Source organism: Tachypleus tridentatus, chromosome 13 (genome assembly GCF_004210375.1).
Source record: "Tachypleus tridentatus isolate NWPU-2018 chromosome 13, ASM421037v1, whole genome shotgun sequence".
Lineage (NCBI taxonomy): Eukaryota > Metazoa > Arthropoda > Merostomata > Xiphosura > Limulidae > Tachypleus > Tachypleus tridentatus.
The window spans coordinates 165,401,546-165,421,135 of NC_134837.1; the positions used below are offsets into that span (position 1 = coordinate 165,401,546).

Sequence of the window (19,590 nt, forward strand, 5' to 3'; positions counted from 1 at the left end):
AGGTGAGTGAGTTGCAATGAGTGGATTTTTTTGTAAATATATAATATGGTTTTAGATCTGCATCTGTGGGTATAGTGACTAATTTTACAAAGGTATGAGATTCTGGTTAAGACTTTCTTCATAATATTATTGAAATGAGAATTCCAAGTAAGTTTTATGTTGATTGTTAGTCCAAGGAATTTAGTGGTATTAGAGAAGAAGATAGGGGTGTTATAAAGACTGAGTTTGGCAAGTTTTATGCATTTTAATCTCTTGTCTGTGGTAGAGGATTATAGCTTGGGTTTTAGAGGAATTAAGTGTAACTTTCCATTTATTGCACCAGTGAATGATCGTATCTAATGCTTCTTGTACTTTCTTAACTGCTAGTAGGGGGTCCCATGAAGTGCACCATAAAACAATGTCATCGGCATACTGTGAAGCGTGAGATAGTGATGTATTCGGCTGTGGTAGGTCATTAACAAAGAGCGTATAGAGTAGGGGACTGAGGACTGCTCCCTGTGGGACACCTGCATTAAAGGTGAATAACTGAGATAGGTTTGAAATGATTCTGACTTTGGCCGTACAGTTTTCTAGAAAGTTGGAAATCCATCTGATGAAAGTGGGAGGTATTTTGAACTTTATGAGTTTGTATTTTAAACCGTTGTGTCAGACTGTGTTGAAAACTTTTTGTACATCTAAGAATATAGTGAGTGTAGCTTGAGTTTGTTGAACCCCATAAAACTTGTTTCTATAAGCTGTACAAGGTGATGTGTAGTCTGTGTTCTGAATATTGGATAGAATATTTTCGTTTTCTAATTTCCAAAGCAATCTTGTTGTGATAATTTTTCCCAATAATTTGCCAATACAGTTTAATAAACTAATTGGTCTGAAATCACTAGGGTGTTGCAAGTGAGACCCTTTCTTGGGGATTAGGGTAATGATAGCTGATTTCCATGCGCTTGGTAAATAACCAGAGAGGAAGGAGAGGTTAAACAGGTTAGTAAGGTGAAGAGAAGTTCATTGGATGCATTTTTTAGTATTATGTTTGGGATGCAATCTTCCCCTGGGGTTTTGTTTTTAAATTTTCTTATATTTGTCTTGATCTCTGTCGTAGAGATTAGGGTTGTTATACCATTAGTGGTGTGGATATGAGTAAGGTCGACTGGGAAGTTGAGTAAAAAAAGTTTGCTATTGTCTGTGATGATTGTGTTTACTTTGGTCTCGTGGTGTTCGTTAAAGTTTGTGTGTAATGGAGTACAAAATGTGTGCTGCAAGTATTTGGCAAATACGTCAATTTTTTCCTTGTCACTGTTAGTGGTAGCGTTATCATATGTAATTTTGCCAGTGTCAGAGTTTTCGCAGCATATATTCTTAGATGTTTTTCAGAAGGCAGCTGAGTTAGGTTTGAGATAATCAAGTTTATTACAGAAGTTGTTCCAGTTTTATTTTTGCTGTATTCTTATAAAATGTTCTATATGGTTTTTGACATGGTTTATTTGTGGTTTAAGTAATGGATTGCGTGTAGCGATGTATTCACAACAAAGATTTCTTCTTGTAATAATAAGAAAGTGAATTTCGGGGGTTAGATTCCAGATGTTAGGTGTGTTTTGTGTTGGGATTACGTGCTATATTGAGTTTGTTATGAAGTTTGAAATTTTTTAATGATAACATTCTATTTCGTCTTTAGTGTTTGGGAAACATCACTGTGATATGTGGCTTATATATCATCCTCTAAGTTTGCTTTATAATAAGACAATCTGGGGCAACAGCATCACACCTATGTACACTGTAGACTGATTTAACAAAGTTCACAAATAAACTTTAAACCAACAGAAAGACACTTTGTGCTCCACATTGGCAGCTGCCACATGACCAGGACAAGTGAAAGCCTCACATAGACAAGTACATGCAATTACAAACCTTCAAATAAAGATAAGAAGACACATTATATAATTTTGTTAAACTATCATTTGACAAGCACACATTAAAATTGAAAACATAAAATGGCACCTGATTATCCTTCAGAACAAGTTATCTTAACTTTTGTGATGTATCCATACTGGTACCATCACTTCAAACATGTTCCATTATTTCATATAGAAGTTCTTTTTAATTTTATATTAAACTATTTTATGATGTAGTGAAGCATTATGTGATGAAAGAAACTGTAAAAATGTACAGCAAAATTGGTTCTCATAGAACCAATGGTGTGAAATATCAATAAAAATATATTTCAAATATAACACTAATCAGGATTCACACCTCAATGCTTGGAGTTTGTCATCAGAAGTACTTACAAAAGAAGTCAGTGTGTACGAAAAATATTAACAAAAGCACATTTTTAATATAGCCGTAACCTTTCTGTACAGTTGCTTTCTGACCAACAGGTAAAGTCACTCCCTCTCTGAGAACACTTTTATTCCACTGTTCATAGTTAACTTCTTTTATGTTTGCATGTTGTTGTTTTTTAAAAGGTATATACAAGTACATCATTACTTACATTATCATTCATAAAATGCTTTATTTAATAAAACGCAAATTTTAGTTTTATTAGTTATGGATAAACAAGTAAAAATGTTTGTAAATCTCTTCTTTTTAAATATGTTTTACTAGGTTTACCTAGCAACATCAGGTGGAAGGAGGTTTTAAACATTTTTACTTATTTACAAATAAACAAAGAAAAATTTTGTTTTCCAACTTTTTCCTATAAATTATAATTTAACAGTTATAAATCTGTGGAAAATTAGCAATAGTTATACTCTTATTTACCTGTTTCACATTGTGAATACCTTAGGAGTTTTTTCAAGGTTTGTTTAAAACGTGTTTGTAGTTGAATATAAGTGTCATTTTTTCTGATGAGGGTGAAATATATCATCATCAAAAAACTGGAATAAATTTTTTCCTCATTTATAACTGTGATGTCAGATAAAAGTACACCCCCTTTCAAATAAATACAACTGAAGTACTTCTCAACTGGCAACTTATCCTGGTATAATGGTACTAATTTCTTAAATAGCCAGTAACTGTGAAATACATAGCCATTAGAAATATTATGTTTTTCAAATTTTAGTTGTCAAAAACATACAAGATGTTGTGTATTTTAAATTCATATTTATGTACATAACATACACTGTTAAATATGTATTGCAAAAATCCCTCATTTGCTGAAGCTGTAGAAATTTCTTGTGTATGAGAATCAACACGTTTACATAAATACTGGTGTATTCTCTGTACTGTTGTGAAAGCTTAAATTTCTAGAAACTCTCTTCATACCTATAAATATAACCATCACACACCAAGAGAGAGTATATATTGGTTTGCTATAGTTGATGTACTATAAACCTTGGAAGCTACAACTCTGATTATTGCTTATTAGGATCATTAGATATTTGACTAGAAATGTATATAAATTTTGAACATTAAAAACTGTTTAACTTCAGAGGATTCACACTGGATGCCAACATACTTACGAAGATGTTATATAGCTTCAGTGGCAAGGAACTCGATGTGTGATAGGCAAAAAAATACAAAGAGAGCTAGTTAGCTGTCTGTTAAGTGACTTATACCTAAACTAACTCAAAATTAACAAGCTCCTCGTGACCACTCGATAAGACAAAAGAAGTTCCAGACCGGAATAAAGACTCAGTGTTGTTTTCACATTTGTACACCTTTTGTATATGGAACATTATTTGTAATAACTGTTATTGTAAATTGTACTACTATTTGTATAGTAAAATATATTTGTATTAAAAAAACTGTATATATCAATCTTGTTGGCAAGTATCATAAAATAGTTATATATCATCATTTATTTAGCTTCTAAATTTAAACTACCATCTAAAATTATCCTATTACACCATTAAGCAAAGATCAAATACTTGAAGAGTATCATGTGCAAGAAAAGATTAGAGGAAACTAGTTGATTTTATCCTGACAAAAGGCAGGCACCGAGTTTCACTGGTTGCCTTGGTAACACCACTTCTGAACATGCATTGATCTTTCTGAACATGCATTGATCTGTATACTAAGATTGGAAAATGGCTTTGATCTATGTGTCAATGAACTACTGTTTATTCTAAGAATTCTCACAACATTGTTAGATTACTTGGGTACCTATCAGTATATTTTAATGTGGGAAACACTTTCATTTCTGTAAATACAGTGCAATTTTAATGTAATTTTGTTCATCATAAAGCATTGTGGACTCCACTTGTCTTATTTGGATTCTTGACGAGTCCTTTCAGCAATGAAAAATTTCAACACATTTCACAAACAATCAATTATTTCATCTACTCAAATAAATAAGACAGCTAAGAATGTAATATTCTAACATAAAAGCAACTTAGCTGGTAAAGGATTACCCAACAGGTAAAGGCAGAAGTTAGTTTTTAGGTGAAAATTTGCTACTTATCTGAAAACTTTGTAGTAAAATAATCTTATCAGACATTTACATGGGCAATTTAAAATGAGCAAAAAAATCCCTCATTCTAGTGTAATATGATTATATTTAAAACAATTCTGTGTTGTACTAAAGCTATACATGCTTATAGAGGCCTGCAAAGCAGTCATTAGTCACATAACTTGAAATTTAATTAAGCTAAAAATACTACAACATTATTTTAACATCTTTACTTGCCTTTTCATCCTTTTCAAATAATTATTTCAAAATTTCCAAACATTTTAACCAGGTAAAATTTTAAGGAGATGTACTAATGGAATTTTCAGTGTCAAGTAAGAAATATTAGTCAAACATGGGAATTTAAAGAAAGTTAAAAACAACAATGAATACTTTGATTTGATAAAATATACTGTGTGTTATAAGATGCTTGAAAATACATTACACTGTCTGAATTGTTCTTCCTAAAAGTGCATTACATTTTATAAACATTGTAAACACCTATCATAGTGTAATACGAGAGAGAACAAAACAACAACAGAGAAGTCAATTTATTTCTCAATTAATACTTCTGTATATGTATTTCAGTTGGATCATGATACAGCTAGCTGCAATATCTGCTTCAACATATATTTTTGTCTGTAGTACAAACTATGATAATGTAATGTCTAGTTATTCAGTAAATGCACATTCACATTTAGTATCAATAGAAGAAAGTAACCTTCACACGTTGAAATTTTACTTACATTATCATTGAACTACAAATGTGGGCCTTTCCAGGTGTCTCTATAATACAATACCAAGTTTTAACTTATTGCTTACTACTGAAGAAACTATCAGCAATAACTTCTGCTATTGGAAAAAAATGTTATACTTGCATTTAAAAAAACTTAAAGTATGCATTCACAAATGTTTCATCTAAGCTATTGGATGAAACACTTGCAGCATTTCTGAGCATTTCAAATGCTTCAAGTATTGAAGAAATATGTGTGGTAAGGAAAAGTGCAACATTCTCACAGAAGTGTAAATAAAATATAAAATGACCCTTGAACAAGAAAATATATGTGCTGAGAAATGTTTTTTTTTTTATTTTTTTATGCTATCTACAAATTATGTTACTGAGATCATGAAAGCCTCATTAGAAAGACCAGAATCAGATCATTATCTAGACTGGTACTGCTACAGCAGTGAGAAGGCTACAGGATATATTTACATTATTAAACACAAAATTGCCACAAAAGGAATAAGTTGGAACTTTGATGCAGTCTACATATCAAAAGTGTGTGTAAGGATACTAGGAGAAACACTGCTGATTTACCTACTTTATCTATAACCAATTAATAAGTGGTTTTGGTTCTGGTTTTGTGAATTACAAAATGATCAGAGAAAACAACCAATTAAATGTCAGGTCAACTTGAGGGTAGTTGTGTACACCATATGGAAGATCGTAAGCATACCAGAAAGTTTGTATAAAAATCCATGTTTGATGTTAGAAAGGCAGAATGAAGAAAAAAAAACAGATCGATCAAGAAGCAGTTGAGTACCAGCAACTGAAGATATTCTGAGGCCTTCAAGAAGAAAAACCAAGACTACCCTTATGATAAACCTGCACAACGTTTCTGGCCAAAGCTCTCTACATAATTTACCGACATCTTTCCTAGAACTGAATAACATGGTTGAGATTTGGTCAAATCAATATAGTGTAACTGATGAGTAAATGTTATTTCAAGTATAATTAAGGCATGTATTGTCAGTTATATCAAGGGAGTTTGTTAGTTTATTTCTAGATATTTGACAAGTTAATTTTATAAAATATTGCAATAAAATATACAAGTATTTCAATGTTTGAATTTTAGTCTCAGAGTCAGATTCTTTCACTGTAACTATAAATTTCCTTGAGTTGTGTGCTTCACTGCATTTTTCAACTTAGTACCAAGTAAAATGCTAGTGCATTGAATAACTAGTAGCAACATAATATTTCACAGTAAAAAGTTACCAGATAAAGTAAAAAGTTAAATCCTGTTACAAAAAAATGGTCATCAATTATATGTTGTCTTAACACCTAGTTTTATAAAACATTTCCAACCTTGTTATTCAATTAGTTTGGTATTGTAACCACTTAATATGCTAATCACAGTACAATTCCATTGTTAGTTTAATCCAGAGAGTATCAAGCATTTTGTGAACTAAATGATATTTCTGGATATTACTAGAATTTGTGATACATCTCTTACACAAGACCAAAAGAATAGCAAAATCACTATTTAAAAAAGCCTTCAGAAGTTGATTGATTTTACCAAAAATTTCTATCTTTGTTAGATAGAAAATGGTATACAATTTTTAAGAAAACAATATGCATTTGTTTCACTATTAAGATGAGAATGAAGGAAAAATTTTCTTCAAAAACTCTGTAAAGTCAAAATAATTAAAAATTATTTAAAGCAGTCAGCATATATTAATCTTATGCACAATTTCTAGAAAGAAATTAAAAATATTACGTAATAAAGCATTTATAAATACCTGAAAGTTTTTTGTTATTTGTCAATTTTGATGGCAAAAAAACCCAAATGTTATGACAGATAAAAAAAAGTTATCATGACTACAGTTAGATAAATTTTGATACTTCAATCCATTTGGTAGAGCTATTGTACTTTTCTGAACTGTACAGGTTACTTTAGTATTATGAGAAAAAAATTTAGTGTAATAAATCAATATCTGTTTTTTGAAATAGAAACATTTTAGCTATGAAAAGAGAAAGAAATAAAGAGCCCCTTAACAAAGTATGTATTCCTATAACACTAAGTAAAGAAACCTTTTCCATAGAATTTGACATAATATTTGCATGTTCCAACTGGCTAACAAATCAACCAGGATTAGCACTTAAAATTTGAGCCCAAATTCTATGTAACCAATTCCTCCAGCTCTTTGAAATTTATGTTTAAACGTAGCTAAATATTACAAAAACTTTATGTCCTAGATGACAACACAATTCAGGTTTTGGTTGTTGCTGGTTGTGAAAAGGATTGCTACTGTTTGACAAAAAGAGTTGGATTATTTATGCAAATAAATGGCAATGCTGTTGATAGTGGCAAGTAAAATAAAATATTAGGTTGAACCTACAAAAATACTGAAAGTTTAAAGTGGTTATAATTTCCTTATACATGTCATTGGTGAGGCCATATTTGGAGTATTGTGTTTAGTCTTGGGCTCCTTTACTTTAGGAGTTATGGAAAATGTTCAGAAGAAGGCTACTTGACTAATACCTGGAAGAGAAAATCATATGGAAATTGGTTAAGACCTCTGGAATAATTTTCACTCGTAAAAAGAAGAGTAAGAGGGGATTTAATTCAGGTGTTTAAGAATGTTAGGGGTATAGACAGTGTTGTTGCATCTTTTTTTTTTCAGGACTAAGAAACATAAGAATATATGTTGTCAGAATTGAAGTCAGCTTTACTTTTCTGATAGGGTGGTTATCTTTGGAATGGGCTGTCTTTAGATGTGGTGGATGCAACTGATATACATGCTAACGATAATTGCTGGCCTTGACTGTTATATTTTTATGTTTACTTTATTGGACTGAAAGGACTACATGGACCAACAGGTCCCTTGTTGTTTTTAACTTGTATTAAAAATATCCTTAAAAAACAAACTTTAATTAAATATATTTCAAAATAATTATCTTTAAGTTCAAAGGGAAAATAAGGATAACTTAAAAATGTTATATCATCACATTATATGCAAGTTCGAAAAATCTGGAAATCATTTGTACAAAATTTGTTGCACATCCACAATTAAGTCAACATACAAACACAGAGTTAAAAATAGCAAACAGTTCTCTCTCTCTTTCTCTCTCTTTGATTTACTTGTACCTAAATTAGTACACGTATGTTACATATGTTAAATTATGCATACCATTTAACAGATAAAACTTAACTTGCATGATTACTGGTGGGCAACATTAACTGATTGATAATTCATTTTATGAACAAAATCATTCCATATTATCACTTTTCCCAGTTCATCATATGTTGGAAGATTTCATACAGTTTATAGAATGTAAAGCTGTAATTATCATAACTCAATGGCATCATTCTAAGCACACCCATTTTAATTACTGTGGAGATGTAAGCAGCCTTTCTGAAAAATTATTTAAGATGTATCTTATTCTACTCCAACTTTTAACATGTGAAAATTTACTGTATATTAATTTGGCATATGTAAAGAAAAATAAAATGGGTAACAAACAAGACACCTTTCTCACATGATAAACTTTTTTCATACTACTATTATTATTTAGTTGAGAAACATTATTTAAAACAGACTCCTTTTACAAACCTTTAGCATCCATATATCATGAGGAGAACCAAAGATCTTTATACACATCACTGTTTTATTTACTATTGGGAGTATGAATTATAATACATATTTTAAAATTAAAGTTAAAATGAAATTTGTTTTATTTAATATGACTGAAAGTATTTTTCTTACTACCAGAAAGCATGAGCAATGTAGAGAGTCAAAGTTTAAAGGTCTGTGTCCTAAAGATTTTGATGATTATGCACACATGCATTTATATAAATGAACGTACTTTCATGTTCCAATAAAGTTTTGATACAAGAATGTGTTTGTTTATTATAAGATTCAAAACATTTGACACTCGATGAATCACGTGAAGTAAAAAATCAGAGGAAGCTTATATCAAAACGGCCTCTTTTGTGTTTTTATACGTCCCTTAAAGACTGAGATGATTACTGATGATTGGGACAGCATTTAGTTAGGTAAGTTTGTTTTGTTAAAGCAAAGCAACGTGTTGAACTACTTGTTGTGTCCGCTATAGGGACTTGAACCCTGGATTCAAACATTGCAAATCCATAAACTCACCCCTGTCCTATAAGGGGACTGAAAAGCCAACATACTGAAAGAAGATGGAGAAAAATGAAATCTAAACTCACTCCAGGACATCAAGGATCACCGACACAGCTCACAGAATCAAGCACATCTCCCCAACTCACTATGAATAATATCACTGACAGGGACCTCTAACTTTTGTGCAAAGCTAGACATCAGAGGCGAGATAGAAAAGCCATGATTTGCTTCAATGCTGGAAGTAATAATCCAAGAATTCATACCATAAATGGGCTTACCAATTATAATTATTATTATTTATTTACTTTTATGAAAACCAACTCGGTGAAATGGAGAACATTCACAGTATTTCTGAATGATTGTAGTAAAGGAAAAACTTGTAGTCATGCTCTTTTGAGAAAAAGTGATAACATTACCTGAATGATGTGCTTAAACACAGTACAGTACAAGAATAGAGAGCAGACTGAGATAGGTGGAAAGCATCTCAAGAGAAATATTGCCAAGGGCAATTAAGTTGGGTACAAAAGATTGGAACAAACAAGAAAGAATCAGGTGCTTAAATGGACTAAAAATAAACTGATATTGAATAAACAGTTACGAATGTAATGAGAGGTGTGTTTTGGAAGCACTAGCTTTCAATTAGTCTATTACTTTCATACCTTGTAATACTAAATGGTTAAGCTTAACCTTGAATTAATACAAAATAATGAAGAAAAATCATATTTGTAATGCTTCACTTACTTGGATAAATAAAATAACATAAAACAAGAATAATTGGAACATTCACATTTCCTAACCTGAAAAGCATTTCCAAAAATATATCAACTGACACTGTCAATATTTCTATTTCTTTGCCCATCTAAATATCCGTTTGTTCCAGCATTTTATACTCCACTTGAATATCCTTGGCAAACTCTAACTTGCAAAATTATCCACTAATGTTAATGATCCCTTTAAGTATTGTATACAAGTTCCTTATTCGTATAAGAATCGCTTTTTTGAGACTTACACCAACTCTTAGCAGAGAAAGAGAGAGTATCAGCTGAGGTAAATATTAGAAATACATCTTTAGTTTAAGAAAAGGTTAACTTCTAAAACATACTACCTGCCAACATTATAGCCAAAACCTCACATTCAGAAGGTGGAGGGTGTGGTGCAGACTTCCATACAGAGAGCTTATCACTGAACCATGGTAAGAATGGTACACAAGAGGAGAAACCACATTACATCAATAACAAGTACACTCTTCACCTTGAAATTGGTTTCTCTAACAACAGTAGAATAAAATCTGAGTAATCAACATTATAGACCAGCCCCAACCAGATATCCAAGGTTCACAACTTGGAGATGGAATTAAGGGGTCTTGGTCCCTATATCCCACTTTGGTAGCTGTGGCAACTGGACTGCAATGTTTATATATATATATATATATATATATATATTATACACATACAATTTTGATTGGATTCCATTTTTTAGCCAGATTGGTGTGTTTCAAACCACTGAAACAACAATGAGAAAGTAAGTGAAAGGCAACACCTCAGGCTTGGAATAATAGGATCATGTATGCCTCACTCAACCAAAGGAACAGAACTCATCTGGTCTAGAATTATGAACATTCATTCTTACTCTCCAACTGGAAAAGAACTCCTCCTGGAATTATGGAGAGGACTTGGTTCACTTCTCAACCTTCACCTTAGATGGACCATTTCACATTTTGAATTACAAAGTGATAGTAGACCTTCTTCCATAAATATACTAAATCATCATAGAGCAAGAAGAAAAGCCAGGAACACCCCAAGTGAATAGTGTTAAATCTGAAAATATCAACATCTGGGAAAAACATAAAGGGACATTCATAGGAGGGTCCCCAACTTTGCTCTCTTCTCCAAGAGCGGAGAAACACAGTGAAGAAAATGTCGCTGTCCACTCTCCCAGTGACTGTAAACCAGGTATGGTAAAGATTCCCTAGCTCTACTTCTAGAATATGGGGGGTTAAGCACATTGGGAAGTCTTGAGGAACAGTAAAACAGATGAACCAAGTTTCCTAAATTTTTCAAAGCAAACGTACCTGATTTATTCAATATAATGATTGGCATGGAGGGACATGGTCCTATTTAGCTTTACAAGTGGCAGTCCATGAAAATACCATCAAAAGGTGCCTGTGTGGTCTTATGGAACACCCCATTTCTACAAAGCCTGTTGCAGCCTGTAGTAGTTGTAATGAAAGTGGTTACTAGTGCAGAATTAGTATGACATAGCATATCTGTCTGGGCAAAACTTATCACAGAAGGATAACATGAGAAGTAAAGAGATCATATGATGGAGAAAGTTATCCCATGTTAAAATCTAACAATGTGGTCAAAATAACTACATTGCATAGCTGAAATTCATCAGGAGAGGAAAGTGCCAGATCATGCAAGCTGTTGTTGTCATCTGGCATTTTACAATGCAAAGCAACCAGGCAATCTGCACCAAACACTAGCAAAAACAAATAACAGTGAAAATATTATAAAATGTAAAGGGAAATTAAATTAAAATAAAAACAGTGGCCCAATGTCAGATAAAATTTTAAATACAATTAAAAAGGCTACTGGTTCTTAAAAATTAAGAATATTTGTAAGGTGGACAGTGTCACCATCCCCAATAATATTTTACAATGTCAGGGGCAAGCCTATGGTAAAAACATGTCTAATGTGGTCTCATTACAACCATGAGCAATGGGACCACATTAGACATGTTTTTACCATAGGCTTGCCCCTGACATTGTAAAATATTATTGGGGATGGTGACACTGTCCACCTTACAAATATTCTTAATTTTTAAGAACCAGTAGCCTTTGTGATTTGAGTGTCACAAAGACCACACATTAGTGTATCAGTCCCAGATAAAAGAAAACAATGAGTTAAAAAACTATGACAAATGCATAGCCTAGCCAAGAAAACTTCCTCCTTCCAATCCTTACTGAAGCAAGATAGAAAAAGAGTAAAAAAAAAGGTTTTATCTGGAAAAGCTTGTTATCGCGTTGCTCACTTCAAGTCAATCGCCAACTGGCATAGAGCCAAACACTGAATATAGGACTGTAGTCCATGTATGGGACAGGCACAGTTGTGATTGCATCTGAGCAGACAGACTCAGTGCAGTGTCAGTGAACTTGTTCCCATGAATACCAGCATGGCTTGGTATCAAGAAAAACTGGATAGAAATAGATGAGAAAGAGAAATAAGCCAGTCAGTTCTGAATATTGATGAGAATGAGGCAAGAACTGATGTGAAGAGATTCCAGGACCAGTAGAAAGCTAAGAGAGTTGGTGCAAATAGTACAGTTCGTATACTGCATAACTTCAATGTGATCCAGAGAAAAAAAAAAGGTGTAATATTCACCAGTGAACACAAAAACTGTAGAGGAGATCCTGTGTGCAACAACCAAATCACAACAAACCATGGCAGAGCCCAGAGAGTCACGTGATTTTAAACCATCTATATAAATGCAAATGGAAGGATGGTTCGAAAGATGTTTGACAAGTAGAAGATGGCACTTTCAATTGGGAATATCTGCTTTCTTCATATGGCTCAAAGAAAAAAGTCACAGTTAGGGATGGTAATAACCCATGGTGAGATGGGCTGACCTGTGGACACAACAACATCCAAGGACAGACCAAATTCAGCCAACTGATATGAAGGCCAAAAGGAACAATGACAGACTGTCTATTCTAAGAAAGCATGGCCAATGGAGGAAGGAAAACACAACCCCAGGTTGGATGTTGTGGTATGGATCAAAGTCTTGAAGCATACAATAAAGACAACTGCAAATGGTTGAGGTGTGAGGTTCATGAGATTGTGTACAAACTCTGGACTGGAGAAGTGCAGAAAGCCCCCTGATGATAAACTAGGTCCCGCATCTTCAAGGCTGAGGTCCTGGCAGAACCATAGACCAGAGACCCACAGTCCAGTTTCGATGAAATAAGAGTGTGATATATTTTTAGTACAGAATATTCATCCACTCCTCAAGAAGTGAAAGAGAGAACATGGAGAATGTTCAGTGCTCTTGTATATTTGACTCGTAGCTGCTTAATTTGTGGTATAAAGGTCAGTTTATGATTGAAGATAAGCCCCAAGAACTTTGCCTCAGGATCCATGGGAAGCACAACTTCACTGACACAGAGGTCAGATCAGGGTGAATACCTCTTGGTGGCAAAAGTGCATGAAAATGGTTTTAGAGAGAGAAGTTAAAACCATTTGCTGTGGTCCACTTCAAAAATTGATTGAGGGTAGTCTGTCGCTGCTGCTCAATAAATCTCATGTTCGACAATTGACACAAGATGTAGAAGTCATTAACATAAAATACTCAGGATACAGCCCTAAGGGAGTCTAAATTCCTGCAGGAAAGAATGGGAAAGTATTGAACCCACATGAACTTGGAATTGCCTGCCCATTAAAAACTTTTTGATAATAATGGGCAAATGACCACACAACCCAAATCAGTGGAGGTCTTGGAAAATGCCATACCTCCACATAGTATCATAAGCCTTCTCAAAGTTAAAGAATAATGACAAAAGATGTTGCCTGAGAAAGGCTTCTCTGATCAATGTTTCAATTCAAATCAGATGGTATATGGTGGAGCACTGTTGTCGAAACTCATGCTGGGTGTAAGAGAGGAGGTTATTTGATTTGAAGAAACAAGATGAGCATTAACTATCTACTAAGATCTTACATAGACAGCTCATCAAAGCAACTGGACAACAGTTTGAAGGAATCTTGGGATCCCTTCATGGGCTTGGAAAAAGGAAAGACAATAGTCAAATGCCAAACATCAGGAAAAGCATTCTCCTGCCAGATCTAGTTAAAAACAACCAGAAGAGAAACAGAGAGAAGGCACGGCATCTCAAAGTGAATATCAGGTCTGACTGATGTACTGTCAAATTGTTGAAGAGCAAGTTTGAGTTCCATCAGAGTAAAGAGGTTATTAAAGTCATAGAGACAATCAGCCCAAAAGGATAGAGGCAATCACTTTGCCTGAGACTTCACGGCTAAAAAAGGTGGGGGTGAAGTAGAAATGATAGATGCATGAGAAAAGCTTTTACCAAGAGTACTGGCAATGCTCTAGGCCTCAGCAACTTCGTGACCGTCAGAGAGCAAGATTGAAAGGGGAGCAGAAGTATACTGCTCACTGACCTTTCCAATCTTGTCCCATGTGACTTTGGAATTGGTGGAGTCAACTGAGCCCTACTTAGGTATGTGTTGAAAAAAACCAGATTGACATGGTATTGAGTTGGTGATGAAATAGATTTTCCCACCTTCAGAGAAGAATTTGGGCATATTGCCTTGCTATGTGACAAGATGATGCCAGTTGTCCACACAATGATGTGTGCAAAGGCTCCAGGGATGCAGGTGATGAGACAAACCTTGAACAACTCTGCAGAAGACATAAGGTGTTGAAGAAATCTGCAGGATGATTCTGTTATTGAAACGTGGAGATACTGTCAGTAATATCAAACATGGCCATACAAAGCCCTGGTGAAAGTGCTATCTTAGGTTGAGAAAAGATTCCTTCATAAAATGAGGATCAAAAAATTGATTGAGCCAGGAAAGATCAACTGGATGCCACTCTTTTGTGTTATTTGGTACAATGAATGAATTGGAATAAAATTCAAGAATAATGGGATCAAACCTCTTTACTGCACTTTTGGTCAAGGATTCTTTTATGGGCTCAGAAAGAAACTCTACTCACAAAGGATCTGTTTAAGGAATAAAAAGCAACAGCTGACAAGGAAAATGGAGGAGGCAGAAGAAAATGAATGACAAATCCTGATGCCAGAACATGGAGTGCCCATGGATCCATGATGAAAGAACTCACAATGTTCAGAAAATGATGTAATCATGCTACCACCACTGCCCCAGGAATACCAATATTGGCAGTTCATCCTAGCAAATGATCCTTGAAGATAAAGAAGGACAAAAACATCAAAGGACTAAAGTCAGGTGGTCAGGAAACATAACATGATGGGTAAACACTCAAACTACTAGCAGGAGCTAAAGAAATGCAAGAGTCCAACAACAATAATGAGGAATATAAACTGGTGGCATCAATCTGTGATTCCAATGTCCCTGAAACTCCAGCAAACAACACGGGACAGAGTAATAGGAGCCTCCCATAATTCCTTGAAGCCAACAGAAGTAAAAGAACACCCTCCAATAAGGTATCTCTACCCAATATATCCCAGTAACAGATAAGACAGAAAATCAAAGAACTGAAGAAAATGCTCTGACCAATGAGGAAATCAGCAAGATCTATCTTATTATCAAATTACTGTGAGGAGCAAAGATAGGCTTCAGACAAAATCTGGATTGAAGATAAACACTTACAAAAAGTCTTGAGAGTAGAAGACATATGTTTAAAGTGCTCACAGGTTCCATTCTGGAACCCCAAAAGTCCAATACAGGGTTCAGTTGTTGGGAATCTAAATATAACACTTCTTGATAGTGATAAGCTAAGGCATGCTGTTCAGATAAACATGGAGGACAAGATATGGCTATTCTAGCATGTAACCAAGCAGAAAAATCTCCCAGCATTAACAGCACTAGGAGAAAGAACTAAGTAGTCACTTGCTGTCCTTTCTACCAAGAAGAAAGGAGTCAAAGGTAACCATGAAAATGCACAAAACCTCACAAACCCTATTAACAACTGAAGAAAAAGAGCTGGAGGTGGGTGATTGAAACTGTCCTCTTTCAAGGCCGACCTGTAAAGGAAGGAGCCAGAAGAAGCAAGTCTAAAGTTCTCCCCAGCTAATCCTGGGTCATTTGCAAAAGTTACCTCAGAGCCTCAAGGATAGACATCCTGTGACACATGCCTTTACTTCACAATGGATCATATCTGGGATAGCCTCAACTGAGAGTGGCCCCTCCCTAGCTGCTGAGAAATGACAGATAACAGATGTAGAATAGGTTAGGTATGGTTAGACTCCATAGTAGAAACATTTGCTCTAGAATTCAAGACAGGTGAAGAAATACACATTTTTTCAAGCAAATAATAAATATAAATGAAAATATAACTGCAGAAAAAAATGTTAACAATCACAACACTTATAAAAAACCTGTGCCAAACATTTATTCAAAGAGAAATTATGTTCTCTGAATAAAGTGCTTACATACAGCATTTAGATAAAAGGTGCATTGATGATGGTCAAGAATTTTGATAAATTATGCATATGGCATTCAAGGGGGATAAAAAGGCTAGAACAAAAGCATGTTTAATACTTAGATAGGCATAGTAGTAGAAACGCTGAAGATCAAGAAATAGCTATAGTATGTTTTCGAAAACTAATTTTAATTAGTTTATTATTTTCATGACATTACTTAATTTAATTATAATTTTGATTAACCAAATATTTTACCTGACACAAGTCAATGTAATTGATGCTCACAGCAGTCAGTTAATTTAATAATGGAGTTAACTACCCAGCTTTACTTTCATGCTCTGACATCAGCTATATCAACTGTCTAGTTCCCCCATAAGGTCAAAATCTGCAATGAAATGTCAACACATTTTCAGTCTTGAGGCACTCATCTCCTAAACATTCCAAATTTTTCAACACTGAAATGCTTAGAGTCATTACCAAAGTTGCAACAGAAGTCCATAGTCCACTTATTCCAACCATCAACTTTCTTGAAATACTTAAGGAATAGTAACATGAAGTATTTCATATCTTTTACTTGTGGCTTCTAGACTTATTGCCAGTAGTTTCTTTTTATGAAAATTTCATCAGGATTTAGGAATTTGAAATATCCAAGGATTTTTACCTCAGTCATTTTCCTTACCAAGAAGACCAAAGATAATGGTATTCTGAGAAATCTCACCAAAATCTTATTCAAAGAGAATATTAATCCCTTTAAATTACAAATACCTACAGAAATATAGCTCCTCTTCTTATTGCTAACTTTAATCTTAATAAAGAATTATTCACTAAAACATCATCAAATTTTAAATCTGGTCTTCTATATCCAAATACAGTTCCAACAAACACAAGAACTACATGTACCATGAAACCAAGCAAGCTACATTAGTATCACAATTACAATTAGACAAGATTTCACATGCAACATTTAAGCATAAACACCACTACCACTTGATCTAACTAATATTTCAAAATTTATCAGTGGACAATCTTGCCATAAGATATGCCCTTTATTAGAATCAGCAAACTAACAAATTACACATACAAGTAAAATAACAAGACTAAATATTCAAATATTAAAAAAATATATTTGATTACAGAAGTTTACTTTCACTGCTCCTAACTATACAACTATCCCAATCAGTTACTTCCTTTGGTAAAATTTTTGTGACTTTCATCACATTATATTCAATTCAAATTTCTTTTCAGTCAAAATTTCTTTGTTATAATTTTCTACATGAGGTGGTATGCATACTGTTGGATTGAATTCAAACTGTTTTTGATGTATTAGTAGATGGAGATATAGGGCAGTAACTAAATTTCATCATATTCAATGATAATTTTAAGAATGAAGGTGTGACCTTTAATGACTAAATGGCTTTTTTTTCTTGTTCATAAACTTGTATGAAAATATTTTCATCCACAAATAATCATAAGCAGTTTCTAAGACATAATCAAATGATAAATGAAATGTAATCATAGTAGCATACCAAGCAAAACTTATCATTAGAAAATATAAGTTGAAATCACATTTACCCTAATTATCATTTCTGGAAATTACACAAAAGTAAAAAACAAGAACCAATTTAAGTTTAACATATAAACATGTACTAAATATTTGAGATTACCACCTATGCCGTAAATGTAATGCTGATTTATAAGGTTTCATACTCTTAACTTTTATAGCCTGGGTAATTATAATAAGCACTGCTGGCAGTATTACTAAGTACACCCATAATAGAGGTAATAAATAATGGTATTGAAATTGATAGTAATATTTGTATTTTAAAATGAAGATTTCACTTTTTTTACAGTATCCTTAGATACAAATATATATATTTTTAGCTGATGTTTCTACGCTTTTACAAATAATAACTGACAAAAGTAATAAACTACAGTTATTGGTGTTAATACTACTGAGTACTAGTAATACTACTACTTGTAGCTCTGTTACTATCACTATTAGTAGCATTCAAATTAAAAACATTATTCATATCATCTTTGACGAAATAAGATTATACCTAAAGATAATTTGTATTCTAAAATCTCAGTCTGTGTAATGCAATGGAAAATTGCACAGTTTCATGTTATCGATATTTTCATTTTTACATTCAATTTATATTTGTTAAAGTTAAAAGTTAATTAATGTTAGGTTAGGCCTAATGATCATTTTTAAAACTAGGCCTAATGACAATCACAAACGATTAATTTAGTTCAAACCTGTCTTAAATTACATAAGATTATTCTTTTTTATTTAGAAAACATTTCGTACTCTTATGAGTTTTCTACAAACAAAAAACATCATAAAATTAACTCGAAATTAAAATAATAGCTATATTTCACATACTCACCAACCTACTCTTCCGTTGAGTTTATACACCCAGCCAAAACCACACACTCTCCCTAAATACGCAACTCGATAGTCTGAACCATCTCAAATTATGGCGCGTAACATTTTGTCTAATTTATTACCAAAAGCTATGATATATGTTAGTCGCTCTTCAGCTGCCACTAGTCTTACGTGGACTATCAAAACAAAATGCAATGAAATATCGCAAATACAAGAACAATGACAGTTTGAAAGCGTTCGAATAAAGTTAGGAGCATTCGAGCTTGCTTCATCCAATGAATACAACACCAAGTAAAAAAAAACTTTTCGAGACATGTAAAAAAAATAAAAAAACTGTCGTTGCTCTGGTGATATGTTCGGCCATAGGCTCGATGATCATTAAAAAAGTAACACCTTTTTCGATAAGATTTTCAAACACTTGTTTTTATGAAATATATGAATAATATTTAATTCCTCAGGCTTAACGTAGCTTATTATAATTATAACAGAAAGAAAACGTTTTTTGACTCCTCAATAAAATGTCGCTCCCTATTATAAGCTCCGCCTTCTTTACTTTTTCGTGCTGCCATCTTTCGTCATAGATAACATTTATAAAACCTTATCAGATTTTAAAGGAGTATGCTTTTTTCGAAAAACGGGTATTTGCTCTTTCTATCAAGTCTTCTTATATTAATAAATAACCACCATTTGTTTCGTAATCTGTAACGCGACATGAAGTGACGATTTTGAATTAGATAATTATTGAAAAGTAGTCATCGTAATTATGAAAACTATTTTGATGTAATTATATTTACATTGGAATTTACATAAATGAGAATTATTATC

At 33.2% G+C, this 19,590-nt stretch overlaps 1 protein-coding gene across 3 annotated transcripts in view; it reads right to left on the reverse strand.

The window, feature by feature from the left end:
* Window positions 1-19,147, reverse strand: part of LOC143240874 (uncharacterized) — a 48,117-nt gene extending 28,970 nt beyond the window's left edge. Inside the window, exons 1-2 of one of the 3 annotated variants that reach the window (XR_013022011.1) lie at window positions 18,767-19,147; window positions 16,635-16,764 (exon numbers count right to left, since the gene is read on the reverse strand). The gene's annotated coding sequence lies outside the window, so the exon portion shown is untranslated. The remainder of the gene's footprint in view (window positions 1-16,634; window positions 16,765-18,766) is intronic. The other 2 variants (XM_076484090.1, XM_076484091.1) reach the window with 2 other exon arrangements.
* Window positions 19,148-19,590: the final 443 nt, after the last annotated feature.